The 22873-nt window shown below is 44.0% G+C and overlaps 1 protein-coding gene across 1 annotated transcript in view; it reads left to right on the top strand.

The window, feature by feature from the left end:
* Window positions 1-4595: 4595 nt before the first annotated feature.
* LOC121000927 (CMP-N-acetylneuraminate-beta-galactosamide-alpha-2,3-sialyltransferase 4-like) overlaps window positions 4596-22873 on the top strand; it is a 144423-nt gene continuing 126145 nt past the window's right edge. Inside the window, exon 1 of the mRNA XM_040431721.1 lies at window positions 4596-4681. The gene's annotated coding sequence lies outside the window, so the exon portion shown is untranslated. The remainder of the gene's footprint in view (window positions 4682-22873) is intronic.

The raw sequence follows: 22873 nt of genomic DNA on the forward strand, positions 1-22873 counted from the left end.
TGTTGTCTTCCCCTGTCTGTTTGTTTGTCTTTTCCCTTGTGTTCTCCTTCCCTGCTCTGTTAGGATTTATCATATGCCTGCAGTATGTATTTTTCCAGTGGTATATACTCTTTTTTCCATTCTATAATAAGTTGTCATGACTACCTTTGTCGTATCCTCACTAAATGTCCGGGGTCTGAACGAGCCATGTAAGAGATCTCAGGTTATATCTCTTTGGCAAAAAGATAAAACTTCTATAGCTTACTTTCAGGAAACGCATTTTAAAACTGGGAAGATCCCAAAGTTACCTACTGCAAGATTCACCCAATGGTATCATAGCACTCATTCATCAGCTAGCAGAGGGGTCAGCATTGCAGTGCACAAGAATCTTCAGTTTAAGCATGCTGCGACCTCCATAGATCCTGAGGGACGCTTTTTATTCTTCAAGGGCCTCATTGCTGACACCTCTGTTACACTGGCGAATATATACGCCCCCAATAGAGGCCAGGTCCCTTGGCTCATTCAGACCCTTAGACAATTGGGCGCCTTTAAGGAAGGAATGCTTATTTTAGGTGGTGATTTTAATGTGGCCCTGGAACCGTCTCTGGACTCCTCCTCAGGCAGGTCGTCCATTACACACAGACTCTCGAGGCGTCTCAAGATCTCTTTGAAGAGACTGGGTGTACTGGATGTGTGGCGCACATTGAACCCCTCTGGGAGGGATTATTCATTCTATTCTCATGCAAAAGCGTCATATCATAGGATTGACTATCTTTTTCTCTCATCGGCTAATACCCCACTTGTCTCCAATGCTAAAATTGGGAATATTGTACTGTCTGATCATGCACCAGTCTCCCTGACCCTCTCTCTGACCGACCTCCCAAAGAAAGACTGGACATGGCGGCTAAATGATACCCTTATTCAGGACCCTGATAGTGTCTCCAAACTGTCAGCCATACTGGCAGAGTTTTTTTTAAATAAACACATCCGGTTCATCTGCTCTATCTATTCCCATTATATGGGAGACGCACAAAGCCGTGATAAGAGGAGAACTGATTGCACTTGGTTCTCATATCAAGAAGAAACGCTCTCAAGCCCAGAACCTGTTAATGTCCCGAATCTCGGCTCTTGAGCTTTCCCACAAGCAGTCCCAGGCCTCCCAGGTAGCTGCTGAGTTATATGAAGCTAGAAATGATTTGAAGAATCCTCTAAATGTCACTTCTGCCAAATTGCTGTTTAGAGCGAAATTGAAGTCGTACGCTCATGGTGACAAGGGAAATAAGCTGATGACAGAGCTTAGTAAGCAGCAGCCGCAGACAGATTCCTTTATTTCTGCCATTAAGGACGAGACAGGTGTTAAGCGTAAGACCACGCCTGAAATAGCGAAGGCCTTTTGAGCCTTTTACTCCGACCTGTATAATTTACCCCCCCCAAATCAGGCGACTCCTGATATGATAACCAAGGCGTCGGATGCATTCCTTAGTTCAATTAACCTCCCATCATTGAACTCCTCTCAGGCCTCCCAACTCACTTCTTCAATTATGGATGCAGAGATACTAAAAGTATTGTCCTCCATTCCTTCTGGGAAGAGTCCCGGCCCTGATGGTCTAAATATCTCATACTACAAGACCTTTAAAGATACATTGCTCCCCTATTTTAATTCCCTGTGCAACTATTTACTAACTGGAGGATCTTTGCCCCCACAATCCTTAATGGCCCATGTGACCATCCTCCCCAAGGAAAATAAAGACCCCCTTGAATGCGGCAGTTACAGGCCTATTTCATTATTTAATGTAGATGTCAAATGGTGGTCGAAAATATTGGCCCAGCGCCTTCAATTGATACTCCCAGATATAATCTATGGAGAGCAGGTTGGTTTTGTCCCTGGCAGACGGGGCACTAAGAATACCATTCGCCTAATGCATTTAATGGCTTGGGCGAGGACTAATGCAGTGCCAGTGGCATTACTGAGTACTGATGCAGAAAAAGCGTTTGACAGGGTAAGCTGGTCTTTTATGTCTAGGACACTGTCAAAATTTGGAATACCAGAGCAATTTATCTCTGCCGTTTTCTCACTATATCTGGCCCCCTCTGCCAGGGTCAAAGTTAATGGAACTCTTTCCCCATCATTTGACATCACAAATGGCACGCGCCAAGGATGCCCACTTTCTCCAACACTATTTGTAATGGTGATGGAGACACTGTTAAGCAGAATTCGTCAGTCACCTGAGATTGAGGGAATCACCATAGGGTCTCAAAGACATCTGACAGCTGCCTTTGCGGATGATCTCCTGGTGATGACTTCAAACCCTAAGGCGTCTTTCCCCAAATTGCTTGCTATTTTTGAAGACTTTGGTTTTGTTTCTAATTTTAAGAAACTACTCCAAATCCATGGCCCTTAATATCTCCTGCCCTGCAAATACGGTGCAACACCTGAAAAATTCCACCCCCTTCAAGTGGGCCCCAAAGGAAATACCATTTCTTGGCATCCGTGTAACAGCGGATCCCAAGGAGCTGTTCCCCTCCAATTACCTACATCTGCTGCAATCTGTCAAGGCGCAGCTTCAATCACTAAAAATGCCATTTATCTCCTGGATAGGAAGAAAAAATTACTTAAAAACTTATATAATTCCCAGGTTCTTGTACCTTATACAGACGTTACCAATCTGGATTCCACAGTCCTACTTTGTAGAAGTCCGCCGGACGGTGTCCCTTTTTCTTTGGAGGGGTCGGTCCCCTAGAGTGGCCTATACCATTCTGACTAGGGAGAGACGGTTTGGGGGATTTGGGTTGCCTGATGTCCATGGGTACTATAAAGCCAATCTTATGTGTAGAGGCATGCATTCTGAAAATATTTGCTCACACTTGGAACGAGCATTGCTCACCAACCGTGAGAGATTAATATTGTGGGGTATTCGCCCATGTTCCCCCACAGCTTCTAAATTACCACTATTGTTGAGAGGGATACTACTCACCTGGTCTATATTATACAGCTCCAAGACACTTAACTTCCCTAGCCCCGATCTTCCATTACATCTTCTGCAATCCTTTATTAATCCTACAGTACAAGTGGCCACAGGAATTTGGGCTTTGCTCAGAAATCACACTCTGCAGGATGTGTTGTCAGCAGGGGGAAAATCGGACTGGGAGGGGATACTCGGATTGCCTAGGGTCAAATCCATAGCGTTTCTTCATCGTAATAGTTTTAAAAGGGAAATAAAGCTTCTGCAGCTACAGACCTCTCACCTTGCCTCACCCACTTGGTTGGAGCGGAGGCTGAGGTCCGCTCGACCCTCCAGCAGACCCTTTTCTATGATGTACAAAGAATTACTATCTTCCGCATATTCAGAGCCTCATTTCCTAAGCTCCTGGGAAAAGGAACTATCCCTTAAATTTTCTGACCCAGAGAAGGCCTTTATATTGACCCACTCACACGGCTTCAGCCGTTGCATTAAAATTCAGGAGAACTCAAATAAGTTGCTTACCCGCTGGTATAAGACACCTGAGTTCCTTCATAGGCTCAATCCGGAGGTTCCTGAGGTCTGCTGGAGGTGTGGAGCGGGCATCGGCTCTCTCTCACACATATGGTGGCACTGCCCTATTATATGCCCCTATTGGAGACAGATAGAAAGCGAGCTGAATAAGATTTGCTCTACCTCTATTGTTTTGGACCAAAAGCTGATTTTACTCTGGTGCCCCAACACGTTGCTCACTCCAGCTAAATCAGATTTACCTACTATACTTATTACAGCAGCCAAGCTTCTAATTCCCCTTCTATGGAGACAAACCGGGCCTCCTACTGTCTTGAGATGGATGGAGAAAATAGACCAGTTATATAGGTTTGAAGAACTAGCCCACTGGGAGTCACACACTCGCGTAAAGTTCGTCAGAACGTGGCTTCCCTGGAAGAACTTCAGATATCCTGATAATTAGAGCAATTCCCCCCCCCCCCCCCCCCCCCCTTCCCCCTCTTTCCTCATGTTTGTCTTCCCGTCATGTTTCTTATCATTTGTTTTATTTAGTCTCTATTTTGTTATTTGATTTATGGTCCATGTGCTCACGTAAAGATGATGTCTTTGTTCATCATTGTATTGAGCAGAATGCCTGATGTATCTAATGAGATGTGTTTTACTTCCGCTCACTATGATTCACCCTCTATGTATATAGATGTAAAATGGATCTTGTATCAGAATATTTATGTTTAACCAGTATTATACTGGTTAAGAATATAACTAGTATAATACTGTCCTCTATGTATAAGAATATAACTACTATAATACTGCCCCTACGGATGTAGCAGGGTTAACACACATGCTTTATGAAACATGTTATCTAAACTAAATGCAACTAAATCTGTTAAGCAGTTGCTTTTTAATGGCTTTTGTTTCAACATAACACGATGAGTTAAGAAATTTGAGTTAAGAGTGTGTGTGTTACCCCTGCTACATCTGTATGTACAAGAATATAAGTACTATAATACTGACCCTATGTACAAGAATAAAACTATTATCATACTGTCCTCTATGTACAAGAGCAGATCCTCCTTCTGTGTAATGATTGTCACCTGTCCTCCCAGTTCTGGTAGCAGGGATTCAAATATTACAAGGAAGGGAGGAGCAGAGCAGCAGGGAATCAGAAGACTCTATTCTGTATCTACAAAGACTACTAGGACCTGGGGACAGGAGGCTGCACATAACTCAAGGTAATTCTAGATATTGGTGGTTATTACATTAGTAATGATTACTGATGGGGATATTGTATTTTTTCTATTCTTCTGGATTGTAGCACATGGTTAATAAAAGATGATCTTCCTGCACAAATTAAATGCTTGCATCAGAAATGTGGAAAATGAGAAAACTTCTAATTTGGATGGTAGCTGTGGTGCTGTGCATCAATGACCTGTATTTTTCATGAGACCCAACTAAAGCAAAGTTTACAGGACCGGTCTTATCTGTTAGGCTAGAACTACGCCCAGGCTTTTTATTGTACGACTGTTCTTCTATAGAGTAATCCAAATTTTAATGTGTAATTCCCAAAAGATTTTTTTTATATTACTCACACAGGGATTCACTTGTTAGCAGTGATTTTGATGATTTCGAGATTTTTAAGTTATGAAAAGAGCAAGAGATGAAGGGGGAGATTTATTATGGCTGTACGACAATTTTCTGACATTTAGCAGTCTCAAATTTTGTTGAAATTGCCGTTGTACAGCAGAATCTGTGACTTTTTAGCCTTTTCTGATGTCATTACCACTTTACCAAAAAAGTGGTCAGCGAGTGGGTGGGAGGAGGTGAGCTGCAGGTGAAAACGGTGCAGTCCGACTGAGTTAGGGCTCATGCCCACGAACGTAAGGGCTCCATGCCCATGCTGCAGACCGCAATTTGTGGTCCGCAATTTGCGGTCTGCAATGCACGGGCACCGACCATGGGGCAGCCACGTGCAGATCACGGACCCACTTGAATGGGGTCCATGATCCGCATCCGATGGTCCGCACTGCAAAAAAGTTGTGAATGCACTACTTTTTTGCGGTGCGGAGGCACAGCCAGAAACACCACGGTAGCACTCTGTAGTGCTTCCGTGGGGTTCCGTTCAAGTGAATGGGTCCGCATCCGTGATGCGGAATGCACACGGCTGGTGACCCGTGTATTGCGGAACCGCCTTTGCGGTCCACAGCACGGGCACGGAGCCCTTACGTTCGTGGGCATGAGGCCTTAACAACACATGTGCCAGAAGGGTGTATGTTACACCTGAAATCTACATCAGTTTCTGGCTGGCGTAGATGTCAGTCTGGCACACGGACAGCAGGAGATGCAACAGATTAATTAAGTAGCGGTGTTAATAAATCTCCCACAAAATGTCTAGGTGTAGCCCCAGCTTTATAAGGGCTCATGCACACAACCGTATGTATTTTGCGGTCCCCCAAAAAAGGATCTGCAAAAAATACAGATGATATCCGTGTGCATTCCGTATTTTGCGGAACGGAACAGCTGGCCCCTAATAGAACAGTACTATCTTTGTCCGTAATACGGACAATAATAGGACATGTTCTATTTTTTGGCGGAACGGAAATACGGACATACGGAAACGGAATGCACACGGAGTAACTTCATTTTTTTTGCGGACCCATTGAAATGAATGGTTCCGCATACGGTCCGCAAAAAAAATACGGAATGGACATGGAAAGAAAATACGTTTGTGTGCATGAGCCCTAAGGGTCTAAAAATCTAGATATTTATTTAGTTTGTAAGCTTTCCTGGAATATTTTGTTGTAAAATCAATTAAAAAAAAAACATTAAAATGGAAACAACTATTTTCAGAACTGGGGATAAAACCCAAAACACTGAAGGTTTAATGAAAGCAATGTACTATAGTTACATACAGTGGATATAAAAAGTCTACACACCCCTGTTAAAATATCAGGTTTCTGTGTAAATTATGTGTTTTATTTAAATTTTGACACATATTTTTTACATAAATGAACATCGGATTGCTGAGCAACCTAAACATATCACATACTTAATAGCAAGGGAAACAAAAGCAAAACGCTAATGTAGAACATACAGTTCGACATCTATGTAATTAGGAGGGGTATGGGAAAATGGGAAGAGTAATAGGGTAGGGAAGGGGAACAGGATTAGTGATCAGCAGCACAACATCACCTCCAATATTCAGCAAATAGTACAATGTCCTATCTTACTCCTAGAAGTGTAACTTTAATAGTCCATTCAACAATGAGCCCTGAGCTACCTAAGTAAAGTTAAAGCCCGGCAACACTACACAAAGATGAAATAACGTCCGTTTCCACTGCTGTTAGCCACCTTTTCCAGATCTTGACAAACTTTTCAGGCTTTTCAGGCTTATGTGCAGCATACCATCTTTTCTTTTCATAGTCACAGACTTTGATAAATTCGGAGAACCAATCACTCAATGTCGGTGGATCCTTTTGGCGCCAGCGTCTTGAAACTAATATCTTAGCCACGTTTAGGATAAAATTACACAGATCTGACTTCACACCTTGTTGGTGTGTATTATACAAATTGAACAGGACCATATTCACAGACAGAGCAACTTCTGTATCAAATACCTTATTGATTACGTTGCATATGTCACTCCAAAAAGGGGTAAGAGAGGGGCATGTATACCAAATGTGTTCGTAATTACCAATGCCTTGTCCGCTTCTCCCGTATACATTAGAAAGTTCTGGATTGTATCTGTTTATTAACACTGGCGTCCTGTACCATCTGGTGGTAATTTTATATTGAAGTTCCTGGTAGTTGTATGCTGGAGAATTGGAGAATGCATTTTTGAGAATTGCCAGTTTCTGAGTTTCAGAAAGCTTATGTTGGAGTTCTTTGTTCCAACTGTTGAAAAACCGAGATTCGCTAGAGGGAGTATTAATCAATTCATAACACTTCGAAAGTATATGGGGCGCAGGAGTTTTTAGAGAAATTAATTTAAGCCACCAATTGTTTTCGCATATGGGCGGGATGGGAACATCAAAGTTTTTTAGAAAGTGCTGCAACCTATCATATTGCTTATCAGGAATATCCTGGCAGGAAATAAGCATACCCAGTTCTGATTTTCCTATCGGTTTCCCCTTGACCCATAGCGCCTTCATAGGATCACTTTCCCCGTAGCAAATCTTGTACTTGATGACGTCATCGGTGCAGGCGCATTGAGGATGGAGCGGCCGAGCGAGCGTCCGCCTCTCAGTGCGCCTGCGCCGACTGAATACCGTTACGGTGCAGACGCGAGATCTTGATAGCAGACAGGACCAGCCAGAGGACGATCCCGTCCGTTGGCCCTGTCAATCAACATGCGGAGGGGGCGTCTTTAGGATAGGAGGATGCGGCTGCTACCAGCAAGTAGCCGCCCTACTTGCTGGTAGCAAGGTAATTTGCATATTTTAAAAGTACGTTTTTAACATAATCTGCTGAACCGAAATGATTAATTACAGTATGTATGCAAAAATCGCAGTATAGGGATTAAAACTAACCAAAAAAAAAAAAACTGTTTAGTGGGGTGACAGAAGCCCTTTAACATTAATGTTGTAAATTTCAGATTTAGAAAGATTAATTTTGAAATCTGAATCTTCATTAAAGCGTGTAAACTCTTCAATCAGAATTGGTAGTGAAGATCTAGGATTTGTCACTATGAATAAAGTATCGTCAGCATAAGCTGCTATTTTGTGCTCTTCCGAGCCTGTATTCAAGCCACTTATGTGTTTGTTTGTTCTGATTTTGGTCAGGTTTCTGTGATGTAAAAAAATGAGACAAAGATAAATCATTTCAGAACTTTTTCCACCTTTAATGTGACCTATAAACTGTACCACTCAATTGAAAAAAAAACTGAAAACTTTTAGGTAGGGAGAAGAAAAAATATAAAAATAAAATAATATGGTTGCATAAGTGTGCACACCCTTAACCACCTCAGCTCCCCTAGCTTAAACCCCCTTAATGACCAGGCCAGGAATTTTACCTCCTTTTCTTCTCACTAATAGAGCTTTCATTTGATGGTATTTCATTGCTGCTGACATTTTTACTTTTTTTGTTATTAATTTAAATTTAACAATTTTTTTTTTAAAAATGACATTTTTCACTTTCAGTTGTAAATTTTTTTTAAAAAAACGACATCCATATATAAATTTTTCTCTAAGTTTATTGTTCTACATGTCTTTGATTAAAAAAAAAGTTTGGGTAAAAAAAAAAATGGTTTGGGTAAAAGTTATAGCGTTTACAAACTATGGTACAAAATGTGAATTTCCGCTTTTTGAAGCAGCTCTGACTTTCTGAGCACCTGTCATGTTTCCTGAGGTTCTACAATGCCCAGACAGTACAAACACCCCACAAATGACCCCATTTCGGAAAGTAGACACCCTAAGGTATTCGCTGATGGGCATAGTGAGTTCATAGAACTTTTTATTTTTTGTCACAAGTTAGCGGAAAATGATTATTATTATTTTTTTTTTCTTACAAAGTCTCATATTCCATACTAACTTGTGACAAAAAAATAAAAACTTCTATGAACTCACTATGCCCATCAGCGAATACCTTGGGGTGTCTTCTTTCCAAAATGGGGTCACTTGTGGGGTAGTTATACTGCCCTGGCATTCTAGGGGCCCTAATGTGTGGTAAGTAGTTTGAAATCAAAATGTGTAAAAAATGACCTGTGAAATCCTAAAGGTGCTCTTTGGAATGTGGGCCCCTTTGCCCACCTAGGCTGCAAAAAAGTGTCACACATCTGGTATCGCCGTACTCAGGAGAAGTTGGGCAATGTGTTTTGGGGTGTCATTTTACATATACCCATGCTGGGTGAGATAAATATCTCGGCAAAAGACAACTTTTCCCATTTATTTTATACAAAGTTGGCATTTGACCGAGATATTTCTCTCACCCAGCATGGGTATATGTAAAATGACACCCCAAAACACATTGCCCAACTTCTCCTGAGTACGGCGATACCACATGTGTGACACTTTTTTGCAGCCTAGGTGGGCAAAGGGGCCCACATTCCAAAGAGCACCTTTCGGATTTCACAGGTCATTTTTTACACATTTTGATTTCAAAATACTTCCCACACATTAGGGCCCCTAAATTGCCAGGGCAGTATAACTACCCCAAAAGTGACCCCATTTTGGAAAGAAGACACCCCACGGTATTCCGTGAGGGGCATGGCGAGTTCCTAGAATTTTAAATTTTTCGTCACAAGTTAGCGGAAAATGATGATTTTTATTTTTATTTTTTTCTTACAAAGTCTCATATTCCACTAACTGGTGACAAAAAATAAAAAACTTCCATGAACTCACTATGCCCATCACGAAATACCTTGGGGTGTCTTCTTTCCAAAATGGGGTCACTTGTGGGGTAGTTATACTGCCCTGGCATTCTAGGGGCCCTAATGTGTGGTAAGTAGTTAGAAATCAAAATGTGTAAAAAATGACCTGTGAAATCCTAAAGGTGCTCTTTGGAATGTGGGCCCCTTTGCCCACCTAGGCTGCAAAAAAGTGTCACACATCTGGTATCGCTGTACTCAGGAGAAGTTGGGCAATGTGTTTTGGGGTGTCTTTTTACATATACCTATGCTGGGTGAGAGAAATATCTCGGCAAAAGACAACTTTTCCCATTTTTTTATACAAAGTTGGCATTTGACCAAGATATTTATCTCACCCAGCATGGGTATATGTAAAATGACTCCCCAAAACACATTCCCCAACTTCTCCTGAGTACGGCGATACCAGATGTGTGACACTTTTTTGCAACCTAGATGCGCAAAGGGGCCCAAATTCCTTTTATGAGGGCATTTTTAGACATTTGGATCCCAGACTTCTTCTCACGCTTTAGGGCCCCTAAAATGCCAGGGCAGTATAAATACCCCACATGTGACCCCATTTTGGAAAGAAGACACCCCAAGGTCCCAAGGTATTCAATGAGGGGCATGGCGAGTTCATAGAAAAAAAAATTTTTGGCACAAGTTAGCGGAAATAGATTTTTTATTTTTTTTTCCTCATAAAGTCTCCCTTTTCGCTAACTTGGGACAAAAATTTCAATCTTTCATGGACTCAATATGCCCCTCAGCGAATACCTTGGGGTGTCTACTTTCCGAAATGGGGTCACATGTGGGGTATTTATACTGCCCTGGCATTTTAGGGGCCCTAAAGCGTGAGAAGAAGTCTGGAATATAAATGTCAAAATTTTTTTACGCATTTGGATTCCGTGAGGGGTATGGTGAGTTCATGTGAGATTTTATTTTTTGACACAAGTTAGTGGAATATGAGACTTTGTAAGAAAAAATAAATAAATAAATAAATACATTTCCGCTAACTTGGACCAAAAAAATATCTGAATGGAGCCTTACAGGGGGGTGATCAATGACAGGGGGGTGATCAGGGAGTGTATATGGGGTTATCACCCCCCTGTCATTGATCACCCCCCTGTAAGGCTCCATTCAGACGTCCGTATGTGTTTTGCGGATCCGCGGTGTCCGTGTTTTGCGGATCCATGGATCCGCAAAACACATACGGACGTCTGAATGGAGGGATCGGATCCGCAAAACACATACGGACATCTGAATGGAGCCTTACAGGGGGGTGATCAGGGAGTCTATATGGGGTGATCACCCCCCTGTCATTGATCACCCCCCTGTAAGGCTCCATTCAGATGTCCGTATGTGTTTTGCGGATCCGATCCATGTATCCGTGGATCTGTAAAAAACATACGGACGTCTGAATGGAGCCTTACAGGGGGGTGATCAATGACAGGGGGGTGATCAATGACAGGGGGGTGATCAGGGAGTCTATATGGGGTGATCACCCCCCTGTCATTGATGACCCCCCTGTAAGGCTCCATTCAGACGTCCGTATGTGTTTTGCGGATCCGATCCATGTATCCGTGGATCCGTAAAAAACATACGGACGTCTGAATGGAGCCTTACCAGGGGGGTGATCAATGACAGGGGGGTGATCAGGGAGTCTATATGGGGTGATCACCGCCGTCATTGATCACCCCCCTGTAAGGCTCCATTCAGACGTCCGTATGTGTTTTGCAGATCCGATCCATGTATCCGTGGATCTGTAAAAAACATACGGACATCTGAATGGAGCCTTACAGGGGGGTGATCAATGACAGGGGGGTGATCAGGGAGTCTATATGGGGTGATCACCCCCCTGTAAGGCTCCAGTCAGACGTCTGTATGTGTTTTGCGGATCCGATCCATGTATCCGTGGATCCGTAAAAAACATACGGACGTCTGAATGGAGCCTTACAGGGGGGTGATCAATGACAGGGGGGTGATCAATGACAGGGGGGTGATCAGGGAGTCTATATGGGGTGATCACCCCCCTGTAAGGCTCCAGTCAGACGTCTGTATGTGTTTTGCGGATCCGATCCATGTATCCGTGGATCCGTAAAAAACATACGGACGTCTGAATGGAGCCTTACAGGGGGGTGATCAATGACAGGGGGGTGATCAATGACAGGGGGGTGATCAGGGAGTCTATATGGGGTGATCACCCCCCTGTCATTGATCACCCCCCTGTAAGGCTCCATTCAGACGTCCGTATGTGTTTTGCGGATCCGATCCATGTATCCGTGGATCTGTAGAAAAACATACAGACGTCTGAATGGAGCCTTACAGGGGGGTGATCAATGACAGGGGGGTGATCAATGACAGGGGGGTGATCAGGGAGTCTATATGGGGTGATCACCCCCCTGTCATTGATTACCCCCCTGTAAGGCTCCATTCAGACGTTCGTATGTGTTTTGCAGATCCGATCCATGTATCCGTGGATCCGTAAAAAACATACGGACGTCTGAATGGAGCCTTACAAGGGGGTGATCAATGACAGGGGGGTGATCAGGGAGTCTATATGGGGTGATCAGGGGTTAATAAGGGGTTAAATAAGTGACAGGGGGGGTGTAGTGTAGTGGTGTTTGGTGCTACTTATTACTGAGCTGCCTGTGTCCTCTGGTGGTCGATCCAAGCAAAAGGGACCACCAGAGGACCAGGTAGCAGGTATATTAGATGCTGTTATCAAAACAGCGTCTAATATACCTGTTAGGGGTTAAAAAAATCGCATCTCCAGCCTGCGAGCGAACGATCGCCGCTGGCCGGCTGCAGATCCACTCGCTTACCTTCCGATCCTGTGAACGCGCGCGCCTGTGTGCGCGCGTTCACAGGAAATCCCGCGTCTTGCGAGATGACGCACGGATGCGTCCAGCAGGAATGAATCGACCGCCTCCAGGACGCATCCGTGCGTTAGGCGGTCGGGAGGTGGTTAAACTAATACTTTGTTGAAGCACCTTTTGATTTTATTACAGCACTCACTCTTTTTGGGTATGAGTCTATCAGCATGGCACATTTTGACTTGGAAAGATTTGCCCACTTTTCTTTTCAAAAACACTAAAAATCTGTCAGATTGCGAGAGCATCTCCTGTGCACAGCCCTCTTCAGATCACCCCACAGATTTTCAATAGGATTCAGGTCTGGCCTCTGGCTGGGCCATTTCAAAACTTGAATCTTCTTTTGGAGAAGCCCTTCCTTTGTTGATTTGGATGTATGCTTTGGGTCGTTGTCATGCTGAAAGATGAAGTTCCTCTTCATGTTCAGCTTTCTAGCAGAAGCCTGAAGGTTTTGTGCCAATATTGACTGGTATTTGGAACGGTTTATAATTTCTTTTAGCTTAAAGGGGTTATCCCACTTTGCGTTTTTATACTTACCTGCTGCCACCGCGCGTTCACTTCCTGGATTCTGGCTGGGGGCGGGCTTCATCTTGATTGAAGTCTTCTCCCGGCCGGGCCGCGCACTGGACTGAACGCGCACGCCGCTGCGCATGCGCCATGTGACTTATTTCTGGCCAGTATAGTACAGAGCCGGCGTGCGCGTTCGCAGCTCTGTACTATTCTGGCCGGGAAGAAGTCACCGTCGCGCATGCGCGGCAGCGTGCGCGTTCAGGACAGCGAGTGGCCCGGCCGGGAGAAAAGAAGGAGTCTTCTGGGCAAGCGCGACCATCGGGATTTTGCAGAAGAGCGGTGGTCGTAACCAGGGGAGACCGAGTCACAACAATAAGGTAAGTGGGGATGAATTTTATCCTAATCGGTGGGAATTTGTTAATAAAGTATATTTACAAAAATGATCACTGTCAAATCTTTAACAGATTTAACAGTGATCATTATGATGGGATAACCCCTTTAACTAAAGCCTCAGTTCCAGCTGAAGAAAAACCATGCTTTACTGTGGGTATGGTGTTCTTTTGGTCATGTGCAGTGTTGTTTTTGCACCAAACATATCTTTTGGAATTATGGCCAAAAAGTTCAACCTTGGTTTCATCAGACCATAACACCTTTTCCCACATGTTTTTGGGAGACTTCAGATGTGTTTTTGCAAAATGTAGCCTGGCTTGGATGTTTTTCTTCGTAAGAAAAGGCTTTCGTCTTGCCACTCTACCTTATAGCCCAGACATATGAAGAATACGGGAGATTGTTGTCACACTCACATGTACCACACAGCCAGTACTTGCCAGATATTCCTGCAGCTCCTTTAATGTTGCTGTAGGCCTCTTGGTAGCCTCCCAGACCAGTTTTCTTCTCGTCTTTTCATCAATTTTGGAGAGACATCCAGTTCTTGGTAATCACTTTTGTGCCATATTTTCTCCACTTGATGATGACTGTCTTCACTGTGTTCCATGGTATATCTAATGCCTTGGAAATTATTTTGTACCCTTCTCCTGACTGATTTCTTTTAACAATGAGATCCCTCTGATGCTTTGGAAGCTCTCTGTGGACCATGGCTTTTGCTGTGGGATGCGACTAAGAAAATTTCAGGAAAGACCAACTAGAGCAGCTGAACTTTATTAAATGATGGCAGGTGTATGCTGACTCCTATTTAACATGATTTTAAATGTGATTGCTTAACCACCTCCGGACCGCCTAACGCAGGATCGCGTTCCGGAGGTGGCAGCGCTGCGCACAGTCACGCATATACGCGTCATCTCGCGAGACGCGAGATTTCCTGTGAACGCGCGCACACAGGCGCGCGCGCTCACAGGAACGGAAGGTAAGAGAGTTGATCTCCAGCCTGCCAGCGGCGATCGTTCGCTGGCAGGCTGGAGATGTGTTTTTTTTTAACCCCTAACAGGTATATTAGACGCTGTTTTGATAACAGCGTCTAATATACCTGCTACCTGGTCCTCTGGTGGTCCCCTTTGTTTGGATCGACCACCAGAGGACACAGGTAGCTCAGTAAAGTAGCACCAAGCACCACTACACTACACTACCCCCCCCCCCCCGTCACTTATTAACCCCTTATTAGCCCCTGATCACCCCTAATCACCCCTGATCACCCCATATAGACTCCCTGATCACCCCCCTGTCATTGATTACCCCCCTGTCATTGATCAACCCCCTGTAAAGCTCCATTCAGACGTCCGCATGATTTTTACGGATCCACTGATAGATGGATCGGATCCGCAAAACGCATCCGGACGTCTGAATGAAGCCTTACAGGGGCATGATCAATGACTGTGGTTATCACCCCATATAGACTCCCTGATCACCCCCCTGTCATTGATCACCCCCCTGTCATTGATTACCCCCCTGTAAAGCTCCATTCAGATGTCCGCATGATTTTTACGGATGCACTGATACATGGATCGGATCCGCAAAACGCATCCGGTCGTCTGAATGAAGCCTTACAGGGGCATGATCAATGACTGTGGTGATCACCCCCCTGTCATTGATTACCCCCCTGTAAAGCTCCATTCAGATGTCCGCATGATTTTTACGGATGCACTGATAGATGGATCGGATCCGCAAAACGCATCCGGACGTCTGAATGAAGCCTTACAGGGGCATGATCAATGACTGTGGTGATCACCCCATATAGACTCCCTGATCACCCCCCTGTCATTGATTACCCCCCTGTCATTGATTACCCCCCTGTAAAGCTCCATTCAGATGTCCGCATGATTTTTACGGATGCACTGATAGATGGATCGGATCCGCAAAACGCATCCAGACGTCTGAATGAAGCCTTACAGGGGCATGATCAATGACTGTGGTGATCACCCCATATAGACTCCCTGATCACCCCCCTGTAAAGCTCCATTCAGATGTCCGCATGATTTTTACGGATGCACTGATACATGGATCGGATCCGCAAAACGCATCCGGTCGTCTGAATGAAGCCTTACAGGGGCATGATCAATGACTGTGGTGATCACCCCATATAGACTCCCTGATCACCCCCCTGTCATTGATCACCCCCCTGTCATTGATTACCCCCCTGTAAAGCTCCATTCAGATGTCCGCATGATTTTTACGGATGCACTGATAGATGGATCGGATCCGCAAAACGCATCCGGACGTCTGAATGAAGCCTTACACGGGCGTGATCAATGACTGTGGTTATCACCCCATATAGACTCCCTGATCACCCCCTGTCATTGATCACCCCCCTGTCATTGATCACCCCCCTGTCATTGATCACCCCCCTGTCATTGATCAACCCCCCTGTCATTGATCACCCCCCTGTCATTGATCACCCCCCTGTAAGGCTCCATTCAGATATTTTTTTGGCCCAAGTTAGCGGAATTTTTTTTTTTTTTTCTTACAAAGTCTCATATTCCACTAACTTGTGTCAAAAAATAAAATCTCACATGAACTCACCATACCCCTCACGGAATCCAAATGCGTAAAATTTTTTAGACATTTATATTCCAGACTTCTTCTCACGCTTTAGGGCCCCTAGAATGCCAGGGCAGTATAAATACCCCACATGTGACCCCATTTCGGAAAGAAGACACCCCCAGGTATTCCGTGAGGGGCATATTGAGTCCATGAAAGATTGAAATTTTTGTCCCAAGTTAGCGGAACGGGAGACTTTGTGAGAAAAAAATTAAAAATATCAATTTCCGCTAACTTGTGCCAAAAAAAAAAAATTTCTATGAACTCGCCATGCCCCTCATTGAATACCTTGGGGTGTCTTCTTTCCAAAATGGGGTCACATGTGGGGTATTTATACTGCCCTGGCATTCTAGGGGCCCCAAAGCGTGAGAAGAAGTCTGGTATCCAAATGTCTAAAAATGCCCTCCTAAAAGGAATTTGGGCACCTTTGCGCATCTAGGCTGCAAAAAAGTGTCACACATCTGGTATCGCCGTACTCAGGAGAAGTTGGGGAATGTGTTTTGGGGTGTCATTTTACATATACCCATGCTGGGTGAGAGAAATATCTTGGTCAAATGCCAACTTTGTATAAAAAAATGGGAAAAGTTGTCTTTTGCCAAGATATTTCTCTCACCCAGCATGGGCATATGTAAAATGACACCCCAAAACACATTCCCCAACTTCTCCTGAATACGGCGATACCACATGTGTGACACTTTTTTGCAGCCTAGGTGGGCAAAGGGGCCCATATTCCAAAGAGCACCTTTAGGATTTCACAGGTCATTTACCTACTTACCACACATTAGGGCCCCTGGAAAATGCCAGGGCAGTATAACTACCCCACAAGTGACCCCATTTTGGAAAGAAGACACCCCAAGGTATTCCGTGAGGGGCATGGCGAGTTCCTAGAATTTTTTATTTTTTGTCACAAGTTAGTGGAAAATGCTTATTTTTTTTTTTTTTTTTTTTTTCATACAAAGTCTCATATTCCACTAACTTGTGACAAAAAATAAAAACTTCCATGAACTCACTTTGCCCATCAGCGAATACCTTGGGGTCTCTTCTTTCCAAAATGGGGTCACTTGTGGGGTAGTTATACTGCCCTGGCATTCTAGGGGCCCAAATGTGTGGTAAGGAGTTTGAAATCAAATTCTGTAAAAAATGACCTGTGAAATCCGAAAGGTGCTCTTTTGAATATGGGCCCCTTTGCCCACCTCGGCTGCAAAAAAGTGTCACACATCTGGTATCTCCGTAATAGGGAGAAGTTGGGGAATGTGTTTTGGGGTGTCATTTTACATATACCCATGCTGGGTGAGAGAAATATCTTGGCAAAAGACAACTTTTCCCATTTTTTTATACAAAGTTGGCATTTGACCAAGATATTTATCTCACCCAGCATGGGTATATGTAAAAAGACACCCCAAAACACATTCCTCAACTTCTCCTGAATACAGAGATACCAGATGTGTGACACTTTTTTGCAGCCTAGGTGGGCAAAGGGGCCCACATTCCAAAGAGCACCTTTCGGATTTCACAGGTCATTTACCTACTTACCACACATTTGGGCCCCTAGAATGCCAGGGCAGTATAACTACCCCACAAGTGACCCCATTTTGGAAAGAAGAGACCCCAAGGTATTCGCTGATGGGCATAGTGAGTTCATGGAAGTTTTTATTTTTTGTCACAAGTTTGTGGAATATGAGACTTTGTATGAAAAAAAAAAAAAAAAAAAAAAATCATCATTTTCCACTAACTTGTGACAAAAAATAAAAAATTCTAGGAACTCGCCATGCCCCTCACGGAATACCTTGGGGTGTCTTCTTTCCAAAATGGGGTCACTTGTGGGGTAGTTATACTGCCCTGGCATTCTAGGGGCCCAAATGTGTGGTAAGGAGTTTGAAATCAAATTCAGGAAAAAATGAGGAGTGAAATCCGAAAGGTGCTCTTTGGAATATGGGCCCCTTTGCCCACCTAGGCTGCAAAAAAGTGTCACACATCTGGTATCCCCGTACTCAGGAGAAGTTGAGGAATGTGTTTTGGGGTGTCATTTTACATATACCCATGCTGGGTGAGATAAATATCTTGGTCAAATGACAACTTTGTATAAAAAAATGGGAAAAGTTGTCTTTTGCCAAGATATTTCTCTCACCCAGCATGGGTATATATAAAATGACACCCCAAAACACATTCCCCACCTTCTCCTGAGTACGGAGATACCAGATGTGTGACACTTTTTTGCAGCCTAGGTGGGCAAAGGGGCCCATATTCCAAAGAGCACCTTTCGGATTTCACAGGTCATTTTTTACAGAATTTGATTTCAAACTCCTTACCACACATTTGGGCCCCTAGAATGCCAGGGCAGTATAACTACCCCACAAGTGACCCCATTTTGGAAAGAAGAGACCCCAAGGTATTCGCTGATGGGCATAGTGAGTTCATAGAACTTTTTATTTTTTGTCACAAGTTAGTGGAATATGAGACTTTGTAAGGAAAAAAAAAAAAAAAAAAAAATCATCATTTTCCGCTAACTTGTGACAAAAAATAAAAAGTTCTATGAACTCACTATGCCCATCAGCGAATACCTTAGGGTGTGTACTTTCAGAAATGGGGTCATTTGTGGGGTGTTTGTACTGTCTGGGCATTGTAGAACCTCAGGAAACATGACAGGTGCTCAGAAAGTCAGAGCTGCTTCAAAAAGCGGAAATTCACATTTTTGTACCATAGTTTGTAAACGCTATAACTTTTACCCAAACCATTTTTTTTTTACCAAAACATTTTTTTTTTATCAAAGACATGTAGAACTATAAATTTAGAGCAAAATTTCTATATGGATGTCGTTTTTTTTTTGCAAAATTTTACAACTGAAAGTGAAAAATGTCATTTTTTTGCAAAAAAATCGTTAAATTTCGATTAATAACAAAAAAAGTAAAAATGTCAGCAGCAATGAAATACCACCAAATGAAAGCTCTATTAGTGAGAAGAAAAGGAGGTAAAATTCATTTGGGTGGTAAGTTGCATGACCGAGCAATAAACGGTGAAAGTAGTGTAGGTCAGAAGTGTAAAAAGTGGCCTGGTCTTTCAGGGTGTTTAAGCACTGGGGGCTGAGGTGGTTAATTCTGAACACAGCTACATCCCCAGTTATAAAAGGGTGTGCACACTTATGCAAACATATTATTTTTATTTATTTTTTTCTTCCCTCCACCTAAAAGATTTCAGTTTGTTTATCAATTGAGTGATACAGTTTATAGGTCACATTAAAGGTGGAAAAAGTTCTGAAATTATTTATTTTTGTCTCATTTTTTTTACAGCACAGAAACCTGACATTTTAACAGGGGTGTGTAGACTTTTTTATATCCTCTGTATATATGCTAAGGCTGATTTCAGCCTGTAATTGTGGAAGGGGTGAAGACCCCATAAATTCTCACCTGGACCGTCCATCCAGGCGGGCGTCTGTCGTGCAGAGGGCTGTTTCCGTCGAAGAGCTTCCTCCTAGCTACGTCACTATCGGGTGTCCCCCTAGGTGAGTTCACGCTCTCGGCGCTCCTACTACCCCATTGTTTTATTTCAAGGACCTCTGGTCTTCCTCCCCCTTCTTTCAACTGACGCTGCCTCGTTCTAACCCTTACTTGGTGCGCAGGGTTTATGTCCGAATCCATATGAGGGGATCGGTCGTTTTGGTAGCACTCACAGGTAAGCCGAAGGTGGCTGCTCTCATGTCTCATTCCTGCCTGGCTCCGGGTCACGTGTGCAGCATGAGTAGGAGCAGGCTTCAGGTTACAATTGCTAGTTCTTGCCTACCACCAGCAGGGGGCCAGAAGCTTATGTTTCTAAGGCTACTTAAAAAAAAAAAAAGAAATGTACATCAAATATACAAATAAAGAACGTAATGTCAAAATTCCACATGCATCTTATTTTTCGGGGGATTAATCGCTGCGGACACTGGCGTTCATCATCCCACCTTCCGAGGGGTTCGTTTTAGTTATTACAGCATTTCATTCCTTACTATGTGGTCATTAACTTATTGCGAATATGTTGTTTTGTTTTTTGTTCTTGATTATATCCGGTTTCGCATGTCGCACGTCCAGGATTATTACAAGTTCTAACAGAGATACCGAGCCTACTTACGCCACGTAAACCATCTTTAACCATTCAAGGTTTGTATGTTATTTATGCACCTTCCTCAGTTTCAGCATGCGTTTCACCAAATTTCGCTTGATCTATCTACCTGTCTGCTCCTCCCTAAATGTAAAAAAAAAAAAAAAAAAATCATATATATTTATATATTCCATTTGGCCTGTTTGCGTTACTCAGGCCACACTTCATTTCTTTTCTACCACCTGTTTCCGTTTCAGGCCGCGTGTTTGTTCCTTAGCCTGTATACGTTTTTCAGGCTACGTTTGGTCTTTCTCTCGTCTACTGCCTGTTTGCATAATTCAGGCAGTTGTGTCGTCCATAGCCTGTTCACGTCAGTCAGGCTACGTTTGTTTTTTCCATGTCTCCTGCCTGTTTGCTTTACTCAGGCCATGTTTTTTCATCACTTCTCTGTCTACCGCCTGTTTACGTTATTCAGGCATTTGTGTCGTCCATAACCTGTTCACGTCAGTCAGGCTACGTTTGTTTTTTCATGTCTCCTGCCTGTTTGCGTTACTCAGGCCACGTTTTTCGTCACTTCTCTGTCTACCGCCTGTTTACGTTATTCAGGCAGTTGTGTCGTCCATAGCCTGTTCACGTCAGTCAGGCTACGTTTGTTTTTCCCATGTCTCCTGCCTGTTTGCGTTACTCAGGCCACGTTTTTCGTCACTTCTCTGTCTACCCCCTGTTTACGTTATTCAGGCAGTTCTGTCGTCCATAGCCTGTTCAAGTCAGTCAGGCTACGTTTGTTTTTCCCATGTCTCCTGCCTGTTTGCATTACTCAGGCCACGTTTTTCGTCTTTTCTATGTCCACCGCCTGTTTACGTTATTCAGGCCTCATTCCTCATCTTCATTCACCCCTCACACCACTCAACGCCTATCTTCATCTGCACAATTCACGGTTTCTTGGGTCTCGCTTCAGTCCGTCTAGGAGCTGGTTCGTTTTTCCATACTCCGACTTAGGGCACAGCTATTTCCTGGTTTAAGGCTTTCAGGTTCCTTCATCACCACTAACTTGCCTGGTATTCAGCTATACGCCCACGGACAGCCGCATTTCAATACACGTCATTCTATCTCATGGTTTCTTCAAACTGTCGCCAGGGTCACACGTCTAGACTGTCGGGTGCTCCCGACTCCAACTTTTTTTTCCCAGGCCAAAATTTATTTATAATGCTTTCATTTAAGTTGATTGCGGTTCGTATCGGCGATACAATCCAGCTTCAAGGTCGTCATTCCAAGCATCGCTCGCCAGGTTCGTGATCAGGTATCTAACCTCCTTTTACTAGGTTCTTATTTCACAGGTTCCATTTCAGTCTTCCGAACTTCATTCACTCCGTCTCTTCTCACCGGACCACTATACACCCTGCAGCAGAATAACTTCTAGTCACAAACACGGGTTTAAGGTTCCTCCAAAATCAGGGAGATGATTGTATTAATGGTAGTCCCTTACACTCATTTATTTCAGTTTCAGCATGTCACACCTGGCAGATATCGAGGAGGCCTCGTCAATTCCAGAAACCCCAGCATCTGAGCATGCAAGTAATATGTCTCTAAGAAGCTGGACGGTTCCTAAGCTAATCGCTGAAAAGGCATCCATTACCCAGCTTCCGCTCGCAAAGCGGAGTTATACAGACGCTTGATTTCCGAGTCATCTTCCCCAACGATGGAGCAGGTGTCTATGTCAACGATACAATTATCCTTGACACAACTGCATGCCACAATAAACTGCTTAACTTCCTCAATCTCGGATATTCAGAACAGGCTGCAGGTGGTGGAATCAGGAGGCTCTGCAAACCAGCTTATCCGCGCCTCCTCTCCCAGCCGCTTCCACGTCACAATCAACCTCCCCAGGTAGAGTCCTCAACATGATGGAGGTAGCTCCATCCCATTTTGTCACAGATGGCATTAAGAGTAATATATTGGAAGGGAAAGATCTTAACCTAGCTGCCATTCTTATAGCCACACATGATACAGTGGAAAACAAAACAATCGCTTGTGAAAATGTTTCCATAGTTCTTAAGTCCGGAGATGCCCGTCTGAACAAAAAATTATCTGTCCCTGTGTAATGACCAGCGTCACGCACAGGGAGGGAAAAGGGAAAGCCCTGCTCAAGGGAGAGGGAAAGATGGTGACCCCTGACTCACCTTGCGGCTGGCACCTAACTGCCCTGACGTCCCTAGACGGGTTCCTCACCCGTGCGGCGATCATGTGCCTAAACCCTGGCTTTCCCTAGAATGAGCCCTAGATAGTGAACGGGCCGGTGGGATCGCTAGTCCGCTCCACTGACACTAAGAGGGAAACACCAGGGAGAGGACAGACAATACAGACAAACACATACACCCAGGTGGGCGACCACAGCAGACCACAAAGGTCCAACAGGGATCCGGAGGGTAACGTTCTGGACCAACTACCAGAGAACGCAGCAACACAGCTCCAGAGGGTCAGTATAGAAGTCCAGGCAGGAAGCTCTATATCTGGCAACCAGAGAAGTGTGAGAGGGGAATATAAGGAGGTTGGGAGTGCTGGACAAGGAACAGCTGAGGAGAAGGAGCTACGGATCCCTGAGTGAGCCAAAAAGGGTTGCAAAGCAAACCCAGAAAGCTACC

Source organism: Bufo bufo, chromosome 1 (genome assembly GCF_905171765.1).
Source record: "Bufo bufo chromosome 1, aBufBuf1.1, whole genome shotgun sequence".
Taxonomy (NCBI): Eukaryota; Metazoa; Chordata; class Amphibia; order Anura; family Bufonidae; genus Bufo; species Bufo bufo.